The sequence below is a fragment of the Palaemon carinicauda genome, chromosome 24 (genome assembly GCF_036898095.1).
Source record: "Palaemon carinicauda isolate YSFRI2023 chromosome 24, ASM3689809v2, whole genome shotgun sequence".
In the NCBI taxonomy this organism is placed as follows: domain Eukaryota; kingdom Metazoa; phylum Arthropoda; class Malacostraca; order Decapoda; family Palaemonidae; genus Palaemon; species Palaemon carinicauda.
The window spans coordinates 11,462,952-11,483,524 of NC_090748.1; the positions used below are offsets into that span (position 1 = coordinate 11,462,952).

Genomic DNA, 20,573 nt, shown 5'->3' on the forward strand with positions numbered 1-20,573 from the left:
CACGGAGACCCAGAGGCAGCATAACCCAAACCCCATCAAGTTAGGGGAGTGCCTGCCTCACTGGCATTTAAGAGAAATTTCTGAGTCTCCCTAGTCTTGAGCTGGGGTCTGGAAATGCCAATTTACATTCACCGCTCACTATTTGAGCAACGTGACACACAGGTCTATAGACACCTTTTCTATAGGGCCTATTGTGGCAGGGCAACAGGTACTGTAGCTACCTTACGCCCTTTCAGGGGATAGTAGCCATTGGTTGAGGATACTGTTACACTAGGTTTTAAGAAGGACATCCATCTATCCTCTTCGTTTCCTTCTCCCTCCCTTCTGGGGATCCTAGTCTGTAGCCAGTTTCAGGTGGACTCGCTCATAAGTTATACTCGTGGTCACAAGGTTTCCCGTTTTCAAGGTCTGGGGAATCCTAAGTATGAAGGGGTCCTAGTCGAATGTTCCTGACCCACTTCATCCTGAAACATTTGTTTCCACAAAGCTACATACTTTCAGTTGTGCCAAGATTATGGGGATCTACAAAGAAAGAAGATTTACAGGAGATTTTTTCTTCAATAGAGTCTAGTCTGAAGACTATCTTCCCTATGAATAAGGAACTCCTTGGCCACCCTAGCCTCAAGACTAAGTCTCCTATGGTAAAGAATGAGGGTTTGTATCAGTGTAGGAACAAATGGCAAACTTATAACAGAGTTTGTATTTTTCCTAACATAAAAACCCGAATTCTTTACACAAATCTTCCCTCCATCACCGCCCCCTAAAATAGTCGTATCTTAGAATCCGATTGAAGGTAAACAGTAGCTACTGACCGGCGATCCCCGCTGCTAACAGGTGGGTAACTACCTGCGCGGTCGTTAACAACCATGTTAAGGTTTTTCTGCCGTATTTTCCAGCTCGCGCTAGAATATCTCCTATAGTAAAGAATTTGGGTTTGTATGTTAGGAAAAATACAAATTCTGTTATAAGTTTGTCATTTTTTGTATTTTTGTAAACTTTTTTTATTTCCCAGTACATCATGTGTCCCCTTCTCAGCCACTAATTAGTCTTTTTTTTCCTTTGGTATCATTGTTTTTTCCTTTGGTATCATTGTTTTTTTCCTTCTTGTTTTAGGTTGTTTTTGGTTTCCACTACTAATGTTTAGTACTTATATTACCTGAAAACGGCTTACCTCTGGATAATAAGCAACTACAGTTCTAGCTGGGTTCCCTTACTCATTATAAAATCAAGTGCTCCGTTCTCTTGACCTGTTACCTAGATTTTTTGGTATTCCACCGTTTTAAGTTTTTTTGTTGTGAACATTAGTGTGTGGTTGGCATTTGGACACCAGGTAGTTTGGGTGCTATCTCTAGCCACAATCCGCAAACTACTACTGTACACCGACTCTTTGGAGTTAGGCTCTTCGTAGTGGCCTGGTAATTCTGGATACCAAATCCCTAGTTTTAAATCCCCATTCCACCATGCCCCCAAGGCACATAAAATCTCTGCTAGTCTTGGGAGAGTTAAACCCTTCAGTGTTTCGCCTCGGGCATCTGCTCATTCATGATTTGACTTCAGGAGTTTGCTCTTTTGTGGAAAGCACCTGTTTGGTCTGATGTTTGCAAAGAAGGGCAGTGTACACACTCAGCCAAACCAATCTTGCCTTGCTCTCCACCGCTCGCCACCATCAGAGTATGCGTGTCTTTTCCTGGCCGTGCACAAGACAGCTCACAACTATCCAAAAGTGCTCTTGCAAATGATATCGAGCCAGTTCACAATACTTTGGCTTGTGTAGGAAGAGACTGTAATCTAGGGACAAGCATGTGTGTGTGCTAATCTCGTTCGCGCAAAGTTAGTTCTCTCATCTCTGTTCTTGGTAAAGGTGTGCTTCCTTCTTCAGTGGCTTGTTCCACTATGGTGACACGTACTTCTGTTCGCTCTCTGGAGAAGTGCAGTCTCGTGATTGACGAGCACGTGAACATCACACGTCAAGGGCTTTTTCTGCCACGCTCTCGTTTGCAAGGGATGGGCCTTGGATCTTGGAGCTTGTAAAGGTGGTTAAGTAGGCTATCAACAGTCCTGCTCTAGCTTGATCATCAGGGAAAACTGGACAACCCGTGACTATTCCCCTGTCGATGTCAGGTTCTCCTGGGAGTTTTAGCCTGCCTTCGGACCCTTGGTGTAGGAGCACTGCCCCCGAGCATGCTCCACCTTGTCCTACAGTTTTGCACCTTGCTTCTCGGCTACTCTTCTAGGTACCAGTGGTATCTAGACTCCAAGGCTACCCATGACAAGCCTGATTCCCTATAGGAGAAACGGGGTATCATCCCTGTTAAAGTGACCACAAAGCAGATGATGCAGAGATAAGAAATGCCTCCTCTGGGAGATACCTTTCACCCAAGAACCAGTAGGGGTTTGAGATTGAGGGAGATCATGTTTACAGACAACTATTGTCTGTTGCCAGTTGAAGTAGTTTGCACTGCATCGGCCGTTCTGGCCCTGGAGCCCGTTGCTTCTCCCGTTGATCCTCTGCAAGTTTCAAAACTGGCGGCGTCCCCTCGGAAGGAGGTGATCAGTCTCCTAACTTCCTTCATAGGTAACCCTCTGGAGCGGAAGGATACAAAGACTCTTCCCGAGAATTAGGCATCAAAAATCATCAATGACCCAGCACTTCAGAAGAGTATTCAGGATGCGGTATCATCCCCATCACTGCCTGCAACTCATGACGTTCGGCCTAGGTTTCATTCTCTGCCCGGGTACATGTTGACGATTGATTGATTTAAGGTTTTCTGGCATCCTGACATCTACATGTTGATGATCAGGAACCAACCCAGGCTCCTATGGGTGTGAGTCTGGAGTTGGAAGAGTCTCGGCAATTAGATTCTGACAACAATGATGGTGTGCTGCCTCCACCAGCTAGCCTTCAAGCTCTTGCCACTAAGCAAGAAGAGTTGGAATATTCCTTTATACAGGTGTTGTCCTGCACAAGGAAAATTAATGGACTTGGAGACCCCATGTACTCCGCTAGGGGCAGAGAAACGGTTTTAAACTTGTTCAACCCTGAAAGACCAGGGTAGAGTTGCACTGGTCTAAGCTTGTGTCTGGGTCCATTAAGAAAGTCATTTCCCAGATTGTAGAGAGAAAGGACTTGCTTAGGGAGAGTCATTCATCTTGCTTACTCCCTCCATCTTTTGTTATGCAGAGGAAGTACAGCATTGCAACATCCTGCACGACAACTTGCCCTTAGACCCCGTGGTTTCAGCTTTGGCACAGGGCATGGCGATCAACAAACTGGCTGCACAGAAGGTAATGTTTTTGACTGTAGAGGCTGCAAACATGGAGAGGATTGCAAAGGCAACTTTGCAAGCTTCTTCATGGACATACTGGATCTTGAAATGGCCTGGAGAGAAGCGCTCCGTCTTTGCAACTCGTCAGTGGAGGGTCCTTTCTTGCTCTTCATGTTAGACATTGGCCATGATAATTGCTTTTTCTTTCTTTTCAGTTTGTGTGTGCGTGTAAGTGCAGTGTCTCATGCATACTTATCCAGGTCCCGAAGGCCGCACTTGCGGTAGTTTCATGTCCACCCTTGAGACGGACCTCGCGTACTGTGTCCGATTCGTCTGGGCCGCCGGTGTTCACGGGATTACACCTGTGAAGAGTGTAGGGAATTGTTTGCCTCCCAGTGGGAGAGGTACGGGCGATGGAAGAAGAAGAAGTCTAAGCTGGATTCTTCGCCTTCGGGGTCTTCCTCAAAGTCAAAGAAACACCGATCTTCTTCTTGTACCCACAATCTCTTCCCGAACCTGCAACTCCGCCAGTTTTTTTCCGATAAATTCCGATAAACTGCAGCCCGTTACTCCAGGTCAATCTTGCAGTGCAGGGCACGGTGTTGACTTCCTTAGTGGGTCGGCCCCGCCCGTTCCCACGGGGGCGTCTTTAATATGTTTTACTCGTTATATTTTTGGCCATCACTGGGCGTTGGTGGCCTGCCCTCGAAGGAGGTTCTCTTTGACCTACTTCAAACGGGAATGGGGAGTAGATTGTTGTCTCCTTCCTCCGTGGAGGGTCCTCTTCCTGTGGGCGCCGGTGCTGCTACCCATTAGTCTGATTACCAACGTAGAGAATGTTGCTGATCTCCCAGGGGTGGTGGAAGCTCATTCTCCCAGTGTTTCTCCTGTGGGGGAACACCTCTCTTGTTCGCGAAAGAGCAGCCAAAGGGCAACGGCGGCCCAGAGAGACTTTGCTTCACCTCCAAGGGTGGAGTTAGAAGCTGTTTTTGAGCCTCTTTTTCCTGCAGGTGCACAAGTCTCCCCTTTGGGGAGACAGCTTTTGAACTGAAGCAGACTCCCTCTCGGGAGGAGCCTGTTAGACGTTCCCCTCCGGATGTTCGCCATTTGGAGAATTTGTGACCCTTCTCCATCCTCGACGTTCTCCTCCTAATGCTGTTATGAGATATCTTTTTGAAACAAAGGGTTCTGGCCACATTAACCATCCGGGGTCTCATGACCAACACGCTGTTGTTCTACGTAAGCAGGAGCCTTCAGACCACCGTTGCCGAGTTTGTGTGAGCTCTCGCAACCCAGGACCTTTGGGTTCCCGTCATGTTGAATGCTCTCATGACTCCGGAGGACCTTTGGGTTCTTGTGGCAGGGAATCCCCGGGTTCCACTTGTACTAAGCTTTCGGTCTATGGCAATGGGAGTAACATTGTACCAGCTGCCATTCGTTACCCTAGTCAGGCTGAAACCCAGGTTTCATGTGACAGGGAGGTTTCGGTCTCCCGTTGCGCTGCTCCTTTGGGACTGGGCAACCCAGGTTACGCCGAGCCATTGGGCTCTTGTACCTTTGGGTTCTCTTAATGCATGGATCCCTCAGAATTGCGCAACCCAGGTTTCGTTGAGCCCACGGGCTCTCGCACGGGCCGTTATGTTGAGCCTTCGAGCTCTCGTGACAGGTCCTGTCACATGAAACCTAAGGGTTCACGCCTCGCTGGTTTTGCGGTACTTTCGGGCGCTCATGACCACCATTACTCGGAACTTTTAGGTCCTTGTGACACCAGTCTTGACGAGTCTGTGAGCTTTCTTGACGGAGAGTCTTCGGACTCTCGTCACACCAAACCTTTGGGCTCGCGTGCCCTGTGTTACGCGGAGCCTATGGGCTCTCGTTTCGCTGCGGACTCTTCGGGCTCTTATTGCGTGAACCCCAGGGTTACGCGCGGCGCGATTTCTGAAAGATAACATCCCTCCTCATGAATCGGCGACAGTGTTCCTTCGGGTTCTTGTCACGACGAGGTCTCGGGGTTGCACAAATTGGTTTCACGCTCCAATTTGGCTCCTCCTCCTGGCTTTCCACCCCTTGCTCGGTTGCCTCGTCGCACGAAGACCAGAGCCACGTGATGGATCCACCCGATCTCGATAACAGGTCTTCCGCTCATGTTGTCTTCGGCCAAGAGAGTTAGCGAACGCCAGGGGCTGCCCTCAGTGTCTTCCATTCACGGAAATGGGCCAGGTAATACTCTACTTTGTTCCTGGAAGCTGGGGAACAGTCTCCTTTATAGTATGACTAATGATCCAGATCAACGACTTATGCCTGGGAGAAACTGGAGGCAGTCCCTCAAGGAAACTACAAGAGCTTGCCCCGAGTGTCGGCACTCTTCGTCAGCTCGGGGAAGGGTGAGAGAAGGATCACCAAGAACACGTTCCTGGCTTGGATTCGCAAGGTCATTACCAAGCATGGAATCCCGATCCTTCTCATAGAGGAGACAGAGCTCATTATGTTAGGAGCAGGAGTACGCTCTAGCTTGTATGAAAACTACTGTGATGCAGGCCTTGTCAGCGGGCTTGTGGAAGTGTCAAATGATCTTCATTGCCTGCTTCCTGCAAGACATGATCCACATATAACACGGGGACATTCCATTGACCCTGTGGTGGCTACACAATAAATGGGTTACAGTAAACACCTCAGGCTACTTGATGAACAAGTAGCAGATAGGGGAGGGCAGAGTTCACCCATAGTTAAGTCTGGGATGAATGACAAAGAATGACAGGCTTTCATCTTCCTCCCTATGGGGTAAGAGTACCTACAGTACTCTGCAAAGCTGTCCGCCGCTGTATGCAGGTCGAACCATTTCCCTTGTGTAACCAGGTATTGAGATATACTTGTGACGTCTCCATATCCATTGTCGAGGTGTGATTGGGCAACGCCCATTGTTGATTCCAAGATTCAGAAGTTTCTGAGAATTAATGAGACTAGTCACAATGCTTGTCTCGCGCAATCACACAGATAGCTCTGGCCGCTAACTGTGTGCTTTGCACAAATTGCTTAGAGAAGCGACATGGTTTCTGTGCAGAGCACTTGATGGAAACAGCCAGTTGGTTCAGATTTCCACCCTCCTAAGGGGCGAGTCAATCCCTATAAATAGCGAGAGTTTGTATTAGTGTTGGAACCGATGACATTTGAAATTTATTTGTATTTTTTTTTATACAAACCTGTAGCTATTTATATAAAGTGGCTTGCCATCACCTGTCCCCTAATAAATCTTGCTTGAAATTAATGAGATACAACACAAGTTTGTGTTTAAGCCGTGTAGCCAGTTACCTTTCCTACACCTCCGGTAACTAGTGGTAGGGCGATTACACCTGGCTAAGTCTTGTATAGACAGACTTCCAACTTTGCCAAAAGTATAATCCCCATAAATAGCTACAGGTTTGTATCATTAGAAAAAATACAAAATACTTAAAAATTTGTCAAAGTTCCAGTTACGTACCTTTTTCTTTACCCGGTCTAAGCAAGTTGATTTGGGAGTAAACCCGTATAAATGACTGGTTTCCATAGCTAGTAAAAATACAAATTGTATTAAAAGATTTGTAGTGTTAAAACCATGTTTTATCATATAAATTTAGAAAAGCAATAAAAGAGCATACAGTACTTCAGTGCAATAGGTATGGCAGGAATTTAGAAAAATTATGGTTTCTATAGCAGACCTGCAAGACATGCATGCCTAATGAGTCTCATTCATGAACAGAGACCAAGAGTAGAGCTGGAATTTTACCAGTTTCCGGCCAGCGGGGATAGAAGTCTTTCCCCATCGACAGCTGAAATCAAAGTGGTTGTGTAGTGAGTGAGCATGGGGAAGGGGAGCCAGTGCTTACCTGCTATCAACTGGTAACAACTTATATGGTAGTTGACACTTTTCAGCTTCACTTAAGTCATACTCCTATGTAAAGAACAAGGTTTTGTATCCATGTAGGATAAATCAAGTCTGGCAGAAACTCCTGCCCGCGGGAATATTGGTCTCACTGACAGCTGCTATCCAAATAGTTGTCAGTAAGCTAGTGGGGAGAGTGCTTCCCTACTAATGGCGCGGTTGGTTAAACTATACCTTATAATTTTTCATTGTTATTCTCCTATATAAAGTACAAGGGTTTGTACTAATGTCCAAATACTAATAACAGGTACTTTTAAAATGTTATTTTCTTTACTTTGCTTGAACTACTACAGCGCTTACGTTGAGTTGTTTACATTGTATTGTAAGTTCTATGCAAGATGTATTACAAAGAGCATTTCTTGTGAGAGGCTATACAAATTGACAGTACCAATTTTATAAATAATATTGTGACTACTTATTCAAATAATATTGTGACTATTTATTCAAATTCAAAGCAAACTATGCAGATAGGTAAAAAAAAAAAATCACTCTAAAAGGAAAAAAAATGTAATCTTTATCGATTTAAGTTTATTATATTATAATGAGAAAGTTATAAAACTGACTAGAATGAAAGCAAATAATCATGGACAAAATTTGCCAGCAGGGAAATGGCAGAAATTAGCCTTTCCAGTTTCTTAATATAACAACTATACAGTACATAAAGAGAGGCTAACTAAATGCAAAATGTGTGTATACAACTAGAGGATGTGATCACACTGTTAAAATGTTACCAGATATACACAACAATGATAAAAAGGTCACTTTCCACTACAAATTAGGTGCCTTACCAAAACCTAATGATTGATAAGGTATAGGCCTTTTTCATGAAACCCAATTTAATGGCCTTTAAAAATATAATTGTTTAAAACCATCCTATATCTTGAAATGTATTACAACCCAACATGTCACAAATACCTTGCCAAATTGTATTCGTTAAGGGATTTACTGTAACAGTAATAACTATGTGTAAGCCATAACTTCATTGATACTCTTTCACTAATGCCCTCAGTACTATAGCATATAAACTTTTTCTATTAAAGTACTTTGTCAATGCCAATGATACTAAATGTTAAATCACTTAATTTAATTGCAAATTAATCAAATTTATACTAAGCTCCAAGACTAAACTAGTGCACAGTATTGCAATTAAGTAAATATAGAAATATAATTTAACCAACTGAATATTTATGAACAATCTCCTCCTCATGTTTCATCAAGTTAAATTCTATGAAGACTGTACTAATCAAGCTTTACTTCTAATTCAATTCAGTTTTCATTCAGTCAACACTGGGCAACAGATACACAAACTTGTAAAGTTTCAACTGCTACTGTCATAAATACCGCTTTACAATTCATTTCCACTTCTAAATAAGGTTTAAATATTTACATAGATAATGTTTGATTTTAACTTAAGAGTTTTTGTATATTTAAACCAACTCATGATAATAGACCAGTAAAAATATAAGACGTACATATAATTGCATGCGTTTTAATGTGTTCATAATTTTTTAATAAAACCCGTTTTCAACTGAAATAAATTCATAAAAATTATTTTCAAGTACAGAACTCAATGACATGCTTTGATTGCGTAACATCACTGAAAACAAACGCTTGCCCTTAAAGGAAAAACTTCAGTTTTTCTTTATATAAATAAGGGTCAAAACAAAAAATAGAAAACTATTTTACATAACCATTAACATTCCTAAAAATTAATATTACTTCTATGAGGGTTACCCATAGTGACAACCAAAATAAGTGGATATACCAAAAGTTTGGAAAAAAAAAAATTTATAGAGTACACCTTAATTCAGAAATATGCCTGAAAAAAGGAATATTGTGAATAATGAATCAAATGGGAGATGGCATGGATAAGCCTGTTTTATACCTAAAGGTAGTCCACGAGTGTGTAAAAGGGTATAGGAGGCTTGGTGTGTACTTCTATATCACTTTTTAATCTTCAATTTGTTACATATAAGCAATTATAATACTAGGCCATGGCTGGTGGTTGGTAAACCAAACATGGCTATGAAACCAACCTTCAGCATTGTTCTCTATTCTTGGGTAGTGCCATAGCCTATGTACCATGGTCTTCCACTGTCTTGGGTTAGTAATCTCTTGCTTGAGGGTACACCCAGGTTTCTTGTTTTGTTCAAGTTTTTAGTTTAAATAGGAAATTTTAATGGTGTTACTGTTAATATTTTACTTTTCCTAGTTTCCTTTCCTCACTGGGCTATTTGTCCTGTTGGGGCCCAGGCCTTATAGCATCCTGCTTTACCAACTAGGAATGCAGGTTAGCAAATAATAATACCTGGATCTAAAATGTACAGTAAAAATATTGGCAGTTATAACTAATCATTAATCTTACGGTGTAAATTTTAGTCAGACTACTGCTCTTCACAGTAATAGTAAAATTAAAGATTTTCATTACCACAATCTCCTCACACAACACTGAAAAAGGTATAATGTCTCATCTACTGCATAGTATTGCCTTGTTCCAATATAGTACTGTAACCAATTGGTCAAAGTACCATGATTTTAAAACTAAATTATAAATTCACATCACTGTGTCTTTAACCTGTTAAGCGTCACCCACGTGATAAACCGTTCACCACTACTCGGTACCGCCTTCAACTGCATATTCCGTTCATGACTTTAATTGCCTTTTTCAAGCCGTCAGTCTCGTGATATTACGTTTACTCGTATAGTAAGTATAGGATCACCACTTGGCAACACTCGGCATAGGGGGCTGTAAATAGAAACTTATATGATGTCTGGCAACTATTTTTCTGAAGGTAGCTTGATGTTAGAAAACTGGTTTCCTATAAGTGCGCTTCGGGCGTTCATGCGGAAGTGGTTGTTTGTTGTTCCTTTTGTAATGAACGGTCTAAAGAGAAGGTTATTTCTTTAGATGAAATAAATTATATTCTTGTTGAGGAATTTAATAATGATAACCTGTTTGATAATGAGAGCACTAGTTCTGAATCCTCCAGTGATGAGTATATTGAAGAAACAAAGTTTTCTTTCAATGCCGAAAGCAAAAATGACTTCTCATTACCGAATGACTGGACAACGAGATTTCACAAAACTATATAGGAAAGGAAATGCCGAGAGAAAAGAGAGAGAGAGAGAAGAGAAAAGAGAGAGAAAAGAGAGAGACTTATCCCTTTGCTTTTGTTGCTTATCCAGTCGTAAGATTTACGATTGAAGATAAAAAGAACTCATTAGAATATTCAGTATTATGTAGCCATTTGAAATGAAATAATAGTAATATTGTTTTTTTTACTCTACCATTCAATTAATATTCCCACTTTTAACTATAAATATGAATTATAAGCATAAAGAAATGATATTAACTTTGGAAAATTATCATTAGTGAAATGACCGCTCAGGGCAAAAAAAGCGTGACGGTACGTTAGCGGCAACCTAGTCCAGGGGGGGGACGCTTAACAGGTAAAAACTGATTCCAAAATTAAGACCTGGGAAATTGCATCAATTGGTCTGGCAATCTTGACCCAAAGTATGATATAATGGAATGTTTCTCCAACATGGAAATAAGACTTATTGGTGAAATGTGCTACTTCTCATATTATAACTCCCTTGGCTGATCATGATTCAAGTTAGTATGAGTGCAGTAAATGTGTTTTAGTCTTACTTGGTTTAAAACACTGGGTATATCAGAACTTGTGATAGGACATTTTAGTACAGTGCAGTTACTAATGCAGCGTGTAACTGCCTGGAACCATAAGAGCACAGACGGAATCTTATGAAAATTAAGTTGTTTCCAGAATCCCAACTTGCATCACTGAAAGATAGATAAAAGCCCAGTGATTAATGAAAACTGTAAGACAAAGTTAGGAGGCATCCAGCATCCACAGCAACAGCAGTATCTGCATCAGCAGCAATGGGTTCATCATCATCATTTTGCTGACATGAGAAGTCTCTGGCAGCCTTGGACCAGAACCCCTTATTTAAAGTGACCCTAATTTCAAGTCTTGTAAATTTTCAATAACAAAAAAGTAACAAAGAAATCTACACCAGCCCCAAACCAATCTGTAACAGACTAATCTATCAACAGCACCAATATCTCTCGGAAACATCACCTTCACCGACAACAGCTGCAACCAAAGGAGCGAGACCATCTTTTACAGCGACAGGAATGTGTTCATTCAGAAGCAGCAGCAGCCTCTGCCTCATCATCAGCTGGTTCCACAACAGCAACACTGGTATCTGCCTCAGTAACAATGGCTTCAACCCCAACATCATTTGCTGGCATGAGAAGTCACTTGCAGTCTTATCCAGAACACCTGATTAAATTGACCCCGATTTTCTCTGTAGATGTTAGTGTACAATAAAATTGTCAACCTGTAGTATTGAATTGTTTTGTTTTACCTTTAAAGAAAGGTGGATGAGAGAAAGAGATATATAAAATGTAAGAGGAAGGCCTTAGGGGTCTCCATTCAACCCTGTCCTTATGAAAATGTTTAGGTATTTTGGTACAACATTGGCTTCAAAAGTATTGAAACTACCAAAGTCCAAACAACAAAATCTGCAAAATACACGGTAGATTACAGAAAAAACTTTGTAACTACATTAACAGAAAAATCAGCAACTGCAACCAGAACTGCATCAGCAACAAATTCAGTTGTCAAATCCACAGCCAAGATTGGATCAACAGTCTATACTTCAACAGCACAGCAACATGAACAGACACTGGCCCTGCAATCAAAACAGCAAGAGATGCAGTCCCTGCAGCACCATCGGCATCAAATTCAGCCACAGCAGGTTTCAATTCAGCAGCAACAAAAATGACAACGGCTGCAACCACATCGGGAAAATCTAAAGCGACAGAAGTATTATCTCCAGCAGTCTCGACAGCTGCAAGAACTGCAATTACAGCAGCTTAAGCCACATCAACAGGTAGAATGAATGAATGATTTGAAGTTCTATGGCATCTCGAGCAACAGATACAATTGCAACCAAATCTGCATAAGCAAACTTTACAGGAATATCAGCTGTGGGAAAATCAACGGTCACAACAGGAACAATTGCAGCCACACCAGTACTATCTATAGCGTGTTCAGCAACAACTGTTTCCACAACATGAAGAACTTTGGCTGGTCCATCATCAGCATCTTATCCAGCAATAGTTGCTGTCACAGCAAAACTAATCTGTACTAATGCATCAGAACCAACAATAGTTGCTACATAGGAAACAACACTTGCGACCACAACTATATGTAAGAAGGAAAGGTTATTCATATACAAATTGGCTTAACATTTGGATGGAATATTTTATTTTAAATACCTATTTTTACTGATTTTCTTCTATATATCAGATCATATTTGAAAGTTTTAAAACCTTGCCGAACTAGACAATCTCCACAAATACAATTCTAGCATAAGTAACCACGGTACACACTTTAATTCACATTCTTGCATCCCATCTTTTGTCGTGGGTAGTTTATGTAAAAATCAGTTCCTAATTCCTAAATATTTGCATTCTACCAACCACATTACAACCAGTTGACTTACAATAGTCTTCTTACCATTACAGTCTAGCAAGTGTCACAAGCCGCTGAGGAAGTAGCAGACAATATTGAGCATCGTTCCCTTTTTCCTCTGCCTTCTCCTTCTCCTCCATGTGTTCCTGCTTTGCTTCAAGAAGTATTGAAAGCTTTAGCCCAAGTTTCAAGAGCAATACTACTTAAATATTGAAGATCTAGTGAATTTAGAGAATGGTGACACAGGGGACATTATTCTAGGGAGAGAACACAAAGCCAGAAGTGACACTGATCCCAGTAGTGCAGGAACAGTCGGAACCTCAGCAGTTCACACATCAGCCAGAAGAGAAACTTCTTCAGCCAAAACTGCACCAACTTAGCATCATACTCCCCTAAAACATCAGAAACAAGTGCAGTCACAACAACAAAGAGCTTGCAGCCACAGCAGCAGCCTATTCAGCTGCAACAATAACAGGGATTACAGCAGGAGTTCCAACCACATGAGCAACATTAGCTTCAAAAGCAGTTGCAGAGAAAAAGTCAAAAGCTGCCTAGTAAACATGTGCCCGATTCAAAAAAAAAAAAAAAAAGAAAAGTCGGAATTCAAAAGTATGTGAAAATATGATCTGCTAAAATGCAAAAATAATAAGAATGACAAAGAAATTGTGACATCCTGCTGTAATAGCAGAAATGACCAAACTAAGAAAAATTAAAGCAAGGCAATTCCATTTTACCTAAACTGAGCAATGATTGCCAGTAAGGTCAATGAGGTAACCCAATGCCAACTAGAGTCACTAACACCATAACCTCTTTCTACTACGAGAGAAAATCACCAATTATTCCTCCTTTAAGGGGACCGTCCACCATGGTGTTTTGACATACCAATTTGAAAAAAGCTAAAACAGTTTTATTGTTTCTATGTATACAGAAACATCGTACATGCTCTCCAGAAGTTTCAACCAATTACTTTCATGAATGATGATACTGGGGTTTTTAAATCCTGACTTCATCCTCACAGTGTCATCTGCATGACTGAGTTTGACAGTTCGTATTTGTGTTTATTTTTGCATAGATACAGCAATTATTTCATTTTTTTTTTAAATTCCGTATGTCTGGCAATGATGCAAGGTATCAGGTGAGGAGAGCATAGTGCAGACCTTCTCAGCACTCAGCTGGACTACAATGTCGTCAAACTTCGTGGGAGTGAGACGTGTGTGTTTACCTTCGGCCTGTGTTTACATTGTATCTTAAAACTTTCTTGTGAACTTTTCCATCATGCCGAGGAAATATAATGTAAAAAGGGGTACAAGGAAAGAAAGGATATCAAAATTAGTGAGTGCTAAGAAGGGTAAATCAATGAAAAAAAACAAAAATTACTTTATCATAGGCTCCCGCATTGTTGTTTGCCAGGCAATTGACTGAAAGAGTGCGCGCGTGCGTTGGGCCTAACCCTTCTACTTCAATGGATGTTAGTGAGCCCTCATTTTCGCTGCCAGATGAAGAAGAATTTGCCAGCCCTAAGCCATCAACTTCACAGGATGTAAGCGAGGAATCTTTTTCAAGCCCTAAGCCATCAACCTCACGGTATGTAAGCGAGGACTTTTTCACCACCAGTTCCTGATCACGTAATTGAGGTGGATTTTAGTGATATCAGAATATGATGAAAAATTCACTAAAACCAAGCAGACAGAGACATGAGTACAAAGCTGAAGCATTCTAGGACTGCTAAACCCTGGCAACAAGGAGGGAGGTGGCAACTCCCGACACCCTCACACTAAGTGTATTAGTACACTTAGGGTATTACCCCTTTTAGGGGAGTGACAAGGTTTTCATAATGACATTTAGATTTTTCTACGAAAAATGCAGAAATTTATGTAGCAAATCTTTAGAAGCTCAAAACTCGAAAACATAAATATTCGCACTTTGGTACCTTTTTATCAGTTATTTATTGTTTAGTTTTAGAGAGAAAGATATCATTGAAAAGAATAAAAATACCACAATTTTGTGAGACTGAATTTTCGTTTTCTTTTTACTTTTTTTCATGATTATTTTGCTTCTATTTGAAAAAAAAAAAATTCATGGAGGAAAAATAAAAAGTAAAATCAAAATTCCATCACACAGAATATTTTGGTTTATAAAGTAGTTCTTATAGTATGTTTCAATACAATTGGTGTCATTAGTGGAGAAAAATGTACCTAAATTTTTTTTAAATCATGATTTTTGCTAATAAATCAAAGTTTTTTATCATATGACATGAAATTTTTATGTGATGAAGGTATTATAGATGTCTAAAACATATATATAGAAATGGTGTATTTTGGATCATTACAAAAAAAAATGGCAGACATTGCAGACGGTTCCTTTAAACCACTAATTTGTATCTACATCTTTCATCCAAAGCAGATTACAATGATATTGGCCATTATAGCTCACATCAACCCTACTGAGAATTCTAATGCTCAAAAGAGGAAGAGCACATACTTCATGCAGATTTTTATGCTTTGACACATTATCATTATTTGTTAAATTCAATTTCCCCCTTTTATATAAGGAATGTAAGTACATAAAGCAAAGTAAACAGCTGGTTTCATTTAATCTGATGAAAGCACCAAGAGGTTGTAAATCAGTTAAACCAAAACAAGCAAATGTATTGTCAGTCAAGTTTTTAAAACTAGAGAGGGCGTCTCCAACAGTTGGCTGTTGAATGAGGAGTAAATGCCTGGTCGATGCCTAACATTCAAAACTCCTCAGACAGTTGTGTAATGCTCAACAACTAGCAACACACATGAAAGATTATTAATTTGGTTTTTACACGTTAACACGTCAACTTGCAGCACGACTTACTATAATAAAGTTGGTCAGAAAAACGGTTCCTCATCATAATTTACTAACCTGAGGAACATTGAATGAAGACCTCAGAGACAAAAGACTGCTTATGGTAGCTATGGAGGCAGCAAGGAAAACCCAGTAAGGCAGCCATATGATCAAGGAAATAAGGAAAAAGGTGGACCTTTATCTTATAAAAGTTCACTCAGGCATTAGTGCACCTCTCATTGTGCACTTTAAGGTCTTTGCAGTGTTTCTTTTAGACCAAAGCTACAATTATAAATTACATTCTACTTTACCTCCATTCCCACTTCTTTCTTCTGTCCAGCCTCCTAATTTTCACTCCAGAATAACTGTAGTGTTCTACCCAGTTGTGATTAGGCACTGAATGGCCTTGGAGGTCCCACAGCCAGCCCAATTTCATCAACTCAAACCCAAAAGACCACAAAAGAAAAGTGAACCAAGGAGATCTCTTTCACCCAGAGCCTCATAAAGGCAAAACTGGCACAATGTTTCTAGTGATAATGTCTACAAAAGTTTACATTATTACTATTTCTAATACAAGTTGTAACCCTGAAAGGAAAAGCAGAATCTCCTAAGCCCATGGACATAATTACAGATAAAGAACAAAGTATAAAATAGTCTGAAAGAAAATAAATATATAACATTCACAACAATTATATAGATGAGACTCACTTCAGCCTGCTCAAGAAGCCTTTGAACTAAGTTTAAACTTAAAAAATTCCAAACAATCAAAGCCAAGTTTTCTACAACTTGGTCACAGCAGGAAAAAATATGCACAACAAAGTGAAGTCGTGAAATGTACTGTATATAAGAAATGGCAATACTATTGCAACTAAATGCATGTTTTACTACAAGGTGGATGGTATTGTGTGGGAAGACCTGAGTGTGAAGGTTGATCTGGATTATGATCAATCTAGTGCAGCACGCGTGAGCTATTTGAACAACGGTGACATATCAAAACTAGCATGGATTTTAAGTCATCTCTAAAATTTCTAGATAAATTTGTCAAACCTATTAAGAAGTGAATTAGCTTTTCAAGATACAGTGACCAAAATATGGTAAACAAAAAAAAACAAATGTTAAAATACTTGCTAAGTAGTGAGGGCATCTTGTATCTCTCAGTAATCAGTGTGTTACACCTGTTTTACAGTAATATGAATTTGGACAGCCTTGTCACTATCCTTACTTAAATGGGGTGGTTACAAAGAAATTATACTTTTGAAAGGTACATCCTGAAAATAAAGTTGCTAGTATGTTTGCCGTCCTTTCTAGGCATTTGCGACAAGTAAATTAATTGTTTTCATCCTCAAGCATTTTTTTAACACTTATAACATGAATTCCTTACAATATAAAAAAAGATACACTATAAGAAAAACTTCTAGCTACCTATTATTCTCTATTCTATGACCATTCAACTTCATAAACCTAGCAATAAATACAATAATATTCTTGAATAATTTATATCATGCTAAGCCTGTGTCACACATTCATATCAAATATTAAAAAAAGTAACTCAGATCATTTAAGTACATAAACTGTTTACTCAAACATAAATGATTAGATAAAATAAATTTTGCCCGTTATTACAATAAGATTACTGGATATGCCATTTTCCCCCATCTTTGTTATACTGTATGTGAACTAGTGAGAGTAGTTATTCATTTATTGATCCTATTATAAAGAATCCTTAAACATAGAATTTTAGAATTTTCACGGCTTTCTCAATTTTCTCCATAGGCTGTGACCTTTCAATATTACTTGACCTATTCTAAGATCATTTGAGAACCAACTCAAAATTCTGATTATTTGAAATAAAAATGTAAATATCTGGTGGTAATTCTGGTGAAAGACTTTATAAAACATATTTAGTTGAATACCACTATAGCTAAAGATATTCCTGAACTTTTCACAACACAAAACATGAATTCTACACACAAAAATGAGTTAAAAACTACCATACAACAATATAAGAGCTGGAATATGATTCCGCCTATTCATTAATTGCTGAAGTGCACATATGACAATACTAAAATAGAACGTTGGTGTTTATGGTGTTTCATTTCAATATAAAAACATATACCGTAATACTTAAAAAATAACATCTACAACGGCAACTTTACAACAAACATTAGCTGCTTCAGCAGTTACATGAATCTTTAATAAGGTTATTTTTTTTGTTTTTTACTTACATGCAGTTTGTAAAGTATATAGCTTCTGGACTTAGACAATGAAGCACTGTCCTATACTCCATTAGAAAAGTGAGAACATAGGTGCAATCACTGCTGTGTTTTCCAGAAAACCTTTTCAGAAAGATTAGTCACTGGTATAAAAAGATAACATAATTGAAGTATTTAAAATTAACAATTACATTACTTTTTCCATAACTTTATAACACTAAAATAATATAGAAGTAGCCTACTGTGAAGGACTCCTAAACATTGCATTAAGAGTTTTGTAAAAACAAACCTGTTCTTATAACACTTAAGGTCTTTGGTTTTAGAAAGACAATGGCGTATACTTTGCACAACCTAATTTCAACATAAATTCTTCCTTGAAATATAAGGGAACAAAAAATCAATAACTTCAACCACATGCTGAATGTTACGTACTTTCCTGATACATATTACATACACATGCATGAGGCACCACTTTTGTTTGCATATTTTTTTCTTTTAAATTATGAGGTTATTGTGGAGTTTCAATGTATCAAATGACCAATAAGAAAAAGTACTTTTATAAATACTCCAGAATGACATGAAAAAATTAATCAGCAATAACACTAGCAGTGTCACTGTGTCAAGGCAGTGTGGTGGCAGTGAGGATAGTGGCAAAACAGACTACTTTGGGTACAAATGTGCCGGAATGCATGGGGAAAGGCTAACAGGCCAAGACTAAAAATTATACAGATGTTAAAAGGGCCCAGTGGAAAGACATGACATTAACTGACCGGTTCCAGACTTTTCTAGTATAAAAAAAATGTAATAAAATGAAAGTGATGTGATCAGTTTTAAAATAAAAAAAAATCAAAGTCTATAATTCAAAAGATCATTATGAAACAAAGGGGCCACGTGAGGAAATATAATTTCTCTGGAATTGAAAGAATTTCTGAGTGAACAAAATTGCAACAAATTTAAGCATCTTAAAAATAAACCTGCTGCAATTGTTCCACCCAGTTAAAAATTAATACATCTTGATCAAGATTAGGCTTTCTTTATGGTAAACATACATTGGGTGTATATTTTCACTAAATAAATACCCAAGCATGTGTTATTTTATTATGCATCAAAACTTTAGGATAGATAAGATACAAAAATCACAGTACAGTACTGTACTAAGATACATAAGTAAACCTTAAACCCTGACCTTTTCGGACCTTTTCGGTAAATGAAAAAGATACATAAACAAGATAAAAGATTAAATCAAGTAATACAATCCTTTAGCAATAACCTTGAAACTTTTGATCAATTCTAATGTTCTTAAAAAGCACATCTGGAGGGGAAACTCCACAAATAGACCAGAGTATAAAAGATTATTGTCACCTAAAGTTTAGTTAACTCCTCTCTCAAAACATCCATGTTGAACAATGACTTTTTCGATGCTTAGGGCAAAATGGGTCTCAATTATTCTCTTCTTTTAGATGGAAATACTGAAGGCATCCAGCCACTTAAAATGTAAATATGCTCATCTTTTACCATTTAGGACCATCTGCATATGCTGATTTTTAAAGAGTTCTTTAACAGCATGGTGTAAAGCAGATATATTTATAAAAATGTTTTTCAAGGAATTGCTCCAGACCTCAAATCTTAACCACTATGTTATAGTATATATGCAGCCTTATTTTTTTCACTAATGAAAACAGACTTGGTGTTTTTATACAATCCAGAATAAACTGCAAATAGATACAAATCACACAATACGTTTGATAAGCATAAATTATATATATATATTACTTCCCCATAGTTTAGGTAATTTTATCAGCTTTGTATCTTTGCCTCTAAAAAGAATTTAGTCTAAATGACAACAGGTCCACAATATTCACTACATGTTTATAAGTTTAGGTTAACATAGTTAATTGCTGATAGTTCCATACATAAGAAAACATCTAGAAAGTGGTAACTTCTGCCAAAGAAATACAATGAAAAACAAAAGGTAAATTTATGCTAAATTCTGTAGTATTGATAGTTACTAAAGTTCTTACAAGACTCCAGTTCTTGACTTTAGTCTATTAACCAAAATAAAAATAAATTGATAATTTCTGACTATATATCTATTAATAAGTATTATATTCTGGCAAATAATTATTGTTTAGCCATACTACTGAACTAAAATCTTCCACTCAAGAGTTCATTCAAAGGATTTAGTCTGACAAAAAAAAAATTTAATAGCTACTCTTATGATATGCCTCTATGAATTAGTAAAAGTCCTAATGGATTATATTAATGGGCACTACAGAAAAACTTCATGGATACTGCATTGCATTGAATGCATGTAAATTTCAATAATAAAATTCATCACTTCAATGCTTTCCTAGTAGTCAAAGTTAAAATAACCAAAGGCACATGCCTCCGAACCTCTGGGTTTAAAAAAAAAAAAAAAAAAAAAGTAGTCTCCCCCCATCTCTCTCTCTCTCTCCCTCCCCAAATGATGCCTGGTCATCTCAATTTAAGCAAAAAGAACTTATCAGTTATTGTAGACCTTAACATAACCTAAAAATCTCTTGATATTATCAAAAGTAAAAAGGAGGGAGGGAAGCAGATAAGTATACATTGTTGAATTCAAAATGTTTCATATACTTGGTAAATCATCCCTATCATTCGAGTTAAAAATCACTAACCCTACACTTAAATGTCTTTAGTGTCTACATTCACATCACTTGTTCAAAATAGAGGTGTCTGGCAATCACTTTAACCAAGTTTCATGATAGCCTACTAGTCTTTAATTAATGTCAACATAAAATAATATGGGAGGAACTGTCAATCTTTTGTTCTCATTAGCCTTATACTAGCATAAACAGAGTTTTATGTCTGGTAGGAGATG

General features: G+C 38.6%; 1 long non-coding RNA gene across 1 annotated transcript in view; it reads left to right on the forward strand.

Annotated features, from left to right (window-relative positions):
• The window catches only part of LOC137618080 (uncharacterized), a 92,324-nt gene extending 80,930 nt beyond the window's left edge, over positions 1–11,394 (forward strand). Inside the window, exon 3 of the long non-coding RNA XR_011039719.1 lies at positions 11,261–11,394. This is a non-coding gene — a long non-coding RNA (uncharacterized lncRNA). The remainder of the gene's footprint in view (positions 1–11,260) is intronic.
• The last annotated feature ends 9,179 nt before the right edge of the window (positions 11,395–20,573 follow it).